The sequence below is a fragment of the Copidosoma floridanum genome, unplaced genomic scaffold (genome assembly GCF_036245765.1).
Source record: "Copidosoma floridanum isolate Cflo_tuat_1 unplaced genomic scaffold, Cflo_Japanese_pri ptg000009l, whole genome shotgun sequence".
In the NCBI taxonomy this organism is placed as follows: Eukaryota; Metazoa; Arthropoda; class Insecta; order Hymenoptera; family Encyrtidae; genus Copidosoma; species Copidosoma floridanum.
In genome coordinates, this window is record NW_028321886.1 from 10,572,005 (window position 1) to 10,577,679 (window position 5,675).

Genomic DNA, 5,675 nt, shown 5'->3' on the forward strand with positions numbered 1-5,675 from the left:
ATTTGCTATAATATTCTAGACTGCCTGGACGATAAATTACTACGATTTTATTTTTTTTTGTGTAATTGCAAAGGCCTAGTTTCAAAACAAAACAAAAAAGTTATTTTTAAATTTCGATGATTCCAAATTAAGGCTTATTTTGCTCTATCTCCATTATTTACGGAGATACGGCCATTTCAAATTTTGGTCAACTGTTAAAACCAAAATCCTGTATTTTTATTGTTTTAAAGGGTTTATGTCTACTTGCTATGATGATCTAGACTGCCTGGACGCTCAATTACTACAATTTTATTATTTTTTGTGTAGTTGCAAATCCTTATTTCAAAAAAAAAAAAAAATTTTTTTTTAATTTCAATGATTCCGAATTAGGGCTTATTTTGCTCTATCTCCATTATTTACGGAGATACGGCCATTTAAAGTTTTAGCTAACTTTTAAAGATATAATCATGGATCGTTAGGGTTTTTACGGGTTCGGGTCAATTTGCTATAATATTCTAGACTGCCTGGACGATAAATTACTGCGATTTTATTTTTTTTTGTGTAATTGCAATGGCCTAATTTAAAAAAAAAAAAAAAATTTTTTTTCAATTTCGATGATTCCGAATTAAGGCTTATTTTGCTCTATCTTCATTATTAACGGAGATACGGCCATTTAAAGTTTTAGCTAACTATTAAAGACATAATCCTGGATTGTTAGGGTTTTTACGGGTTCAGGTCAATTTGCTATAATATTCTAGACTGCCTGGACGATAAATTACTACGATTTTATTATTTTTTGTGTAATTGCAAAGGCCTAGTTTCAAAACAAATAAAAAAAATTATTTTTAAATTTCGATGATTCTAAATTAAGGCTTATTTTGCTCTATCTCCATTATTTACGGAGATACGGCCATTTCAAATTTTGGTCAACTGTTAAAACCAAAATCCTGTATTTTTATTGTTTCAAAGGGTTTATGTCTACTTGCTATGATGATCTAGACTGCCTGGACGCTCAAATACTACAATTTTATTATTATTAGTGTAGTTGCGAAGTCCTTATTTCAAAAAAAAAAAAAAATTTTTTTTTTTTAATTTCGATGATTCCGAATTAGGGCTTATTTTGCTCTATCTCCATTATTTACGGAGATACGGCCATTTGAAGTTTAAGCTAACTTTTGGAGATAAAATCCTGGATTTTCAAGGTTTTTACGGGTTCGGGTCTATTTGATATGATAATCTAGACTGCCTGGACGCTCAATTACTACAATTTTATTATTTTTTGTGTAGTTGCAGAGGCCTTATTTCAAAAAAAAAAAAAATTTTTTTTTTTTAATTCCGATGATTCCGAATTAAGGCTTATTTTGCTCTATCTCCATTATTTACGGAGATACGGCCATTTCAAGTTTTGATCAACTGTTAAAACCAAAATCCTGGATTTTTAAAGATTTCAAGGGTTTGGATCTATTTGCTATGATGTTCTAGACTGCCTGGACGCTCAATTACTACAATTTTATCATTTTTTGTGTAATTGCAAAGGCCTAGTTTCAAAACAAATAAAAAAAATTATTTTTAAATTTCGATGATTCCAAATTAAGGCTTATTTTGCTCTATCTCCATTATTTACGGAGATACGGCCATTTCAAATTTTGGTCAACTGTTAAAACCAAAATCCTGTATTTTTATTGTTTTAAAGGGTTTATGTCTACTTGCTATGATGATCTAGACTGCCTGGACGCTCAAATACTACAATTTTATTATTATTAGTGTAGTTGCGAAGTCCTTATTTCAAAAAAAAAAAAAAAATTTTTTTTTTTAATTTCGATGATTCCGAATTAGGGCTTATTTTGCTCTATCTCCATTATTTACGGAGATACGGCCATTTGAAGTTTAAGCTAACTTTTGGAGATAAAATCCTGGATTTTCAAGGTTTTTACAGGTTCGGGTCTATTTGATATGATAATCTAGACTGCCTGGACGCTCAATTACTACAATTTTATTATTTTTTGTGTAGTTGCAGAGGCCTTATTTTAAAAAAAAAAAAAATTTTTTTTTTTTAATTCCGATGATTCCGAATTAAGGCTTATTTTGCTCTATCTCCATTATTTACGGAGATACGGCCATTTGAAGTTTAAGCTAACTTTTGGAGATAAAATCCTGGATTTTCAAGGTTTTTACGGGTTCGGGTCTATTTGATATGATAATCTAGACTGCCTGGACGCTCAATTACTACAATTTTATCATTTTTTGTGTAGTTGCAGAGGCCTTATTTCAAAAAAAAATAAAAAATTTTTTTTCAATTTCGATGATTCCGAATCAGGGCTTATTTTGCTCTATCTCCATTATTTACGGAGATACGGCCATTTGAAGATTTAGCTAACTTTTAAAGATATAATCCTATATTGTTAGGGTTTTTACGGGTTCAGGTCAATTTGCTATAATATTCTAGACTGCCTGGACGACAAATTACTGCGATTTTATTATTTTTTGTGTTATTGCCATGGCCTAATTTAAAAAAAAAAAAAAAATTTTTTTTTAATTTCGATGATTCCGAATTAAGGCTTATTTTGCTTTATCTCCATTATTTACGGAGATACGGCCATTTAAAGATTTAGCTAACTTTTAAAGATATAATCCTGGATTGTTAGGGTTTTTACGGGTTCAGGTCAATTTGCTATAATATTCTAGACTGCCTGGACGATAAATTACTACGATTTTATTTTTTTTTGTGTAATTGCAAAGGCCTAGTTTCAAAACAAAACAAAAAAGTTATTTTTAAATTTCGATGATTCCAAATTAAGGCTTATTTTGCTCTATCTCCATTATTTACGGAGATACGGCCATTTCAAATTTTGGTCAACTGTTAAAACCAAAATCCTGTATTTTTATTGTTTTAAAGGGTTTATGTCTACTTGCTATGATGATCTAGACTGCCTGGACGCTCAATTACTACAATTTTATTATTTTTTGTGTAGTTGCAAATCCTTATTTCAAAAAAAAAAAAAAATTTTTTTTTAATTTCAATGATTCCGAATTAGGGCTTATTTTGCTCTATCTCCATTATTTACGGAGATACGGCCATTTAAAGTTTTAGCTAACTTTTAAAGATATAATCATGGATCGTTAGGGTTTTTACGGGTTCGGGTCAATTTGCTATAATATTCTAGACTGCCTGGACGATAAATTACTGCGATTTTATTTTTTTTTGTGTAATTGCAATGGCCTAATTTAAAAAAAAAAAAAAAATTTTTTTTTAATTTCGATGATTCCGAATTAAGGCTTATTTTGCTCTATCTCCATTATTTACGGAGATACGGCCATTTGAAGTTTTAGTTAACTTTTAAAGATATAATCCTAGATTGTTAGAGTTTTTACGGGTTCAGGTCAATTTGCTATAATATTCTAGACTGCCTGGACGATAAATCACTACGATTTTATTATTTTGTGTGTAATTGCAAAGGCCTAGTTTCAAAACAAAAAAAAAACAGTGCGGTGGGACCTAGATCGTTAATTTTGGGGTCATAGGGTTTCAGGGTCATAGGGTTTCCGGGTCGGTGTGTTTTTCAAACCGGGTAATAAGTGTATTTCAAGTTAATGGCAATATTTTTACTAATATTATTTAGCATGAGTTGCACATTTTTACTAATTTCAACGATCAAATACTTTTAAGTTTTAAAAACAGTAATATTATAGAGATGAAATACGCTAAATAGACTCAGAATCTAGAAAAACGTCAGTTTTGTTGATAAGTTTTTTATTTCCATTATTTCAAAAGATAAAATACTTGTAAATTTATACAACAATGATTTTATTAAAAATAAATACGATCACAAGACTCAAAATCAAAAAATACGTCAAATTGTGTTTCAGGGTCATAATTTTTTCGGGTCAGTGTGTGTTTTCCAAACCGGGTAATAAGTGTATTTTAAGTCAATAGCAATATTTTAAACAATATCATTTAGCATGAGTTGCACATTTTTACTAATCTGAACGATAAAATACTTGTATTTTCAAAAAACAGGAATATAAGTAAGATTGAATACACTGACAAGACTAGAAATTGAGAAATTTGTCAGTTTGTGTTAAGTTTTTTCATTTTTACTATATTTGACGATAAAATACTTGTGTTTTTGTACATCGGTAATATAATCCGGAATAAATACGATCACAAGACTTAAAATCAAAAAATACGTCAAATTGTGTTTCAGGGTCATAGGGTTTCCGGGTCAGTGTGTGTTTTTTAAACCGGGTAAAAAGTGTATCCTAAGTAAATAGCAATATTTAAAACGATATTATTTAGCATAAGTTGCACATTTTTACTGATTTTAACAATGAAATACTTGTATTTTTTTAAAACAGAAATATAAGTAAAATTAAATACGCTAACAAGACTCAAAATTAAAAAGTACGTCAGTTTGTGTTGATTAGTTTCTTATTTTGACCATTTCAATCGATAAAATACTTGTATTTTTGTACATAAGTAATGTAATCCAAAATAAATACGATCACAAGACTCAAAATCAAAAAATACGTCAAATTGTGTTTCAGGGTCATAGGGTTTCCAGGTCAGTGTGTGTTTTTCAAACCGGGTAAAAAGTGTATTTTAAGTAAATGGCAATATTTTTACTAATATCATTTAGCATGAGTTGCACATTTTTACTGATTTTAACGATAAAATACTGGTATCAAAAAAAACAAAAATATAAGTAAGATTGAATACGCTGACAAGACTAGAAATTAAGAAATTCGTCAGTTTGTGTTAAGTTTCTTTATTTTAACTATATTTGACAATAAAATACTTGTGTTTTTGTACATTAGTAATATAATCCGGAATAAATACGATCACAAGACTTGAAATCAAAAAATACGTCAAATTGTGTTTCAGGGTCATAGGGTTTCCGGGTCAGTGTGTGTTTTTTTTACCGGGTAATAAATGTATCCTAAGTAAATAGCAATATTTAAAACGATATTATTTAGCATAAGTTGCACATTTTTACTGATTTTAACAATGAAATACTTGTATTTTTTTAAAACAGAAATATAAGTAAAATTAAATACGCTAACAAGACTCAAAATTAAGAAGTACGTCAGTTTGGGAAGAACATGGACTTTTTTCGTTAATGTTTAAATTAGAATTTTTATATAATAAAGTAGCTTATTTACTATTGATTTATGTATTTTTTTTTGAATTTAAATCGGTCAATTTTTTTTTATAAATTTTTTTTGTTTTTTTTTTTTTTGGTTTTTTTTTGCGAATTTTTTTTCTCTACCCCCCCCGCGCGTGAGTATAATATATATGCGAATAACAATATTCTACTCAGCAAAAAGAACCTTAGGGGGATATGGGGAACAGGGTGTTGACGGGTGGGGGGTGCGGTGGGACCTAGATCGTTAATTTTAGTACTGTAGAAATCTATTTTACCGGTGGCTAATAATACAGTCAATTTCCTTACCATCAGTCGGTAAAGAAGATTTCTTTAGTACCTACTATCGATATGGAATTAAACTGCTATTTCATAATTCGGTTAATAAAAAAACTAAATTGTTGGCAGAGATAGTCTGAATCACTATTTCTATTAAATTAAATAACATTAAAACGTACCTAGACCGTTGATTAAAGTACTATAAAAAATTTTTTTTACTAGTAGTCAGTAATACAGTAAATCATTTAACCACTTGTTGGTAATGTATATATCTTT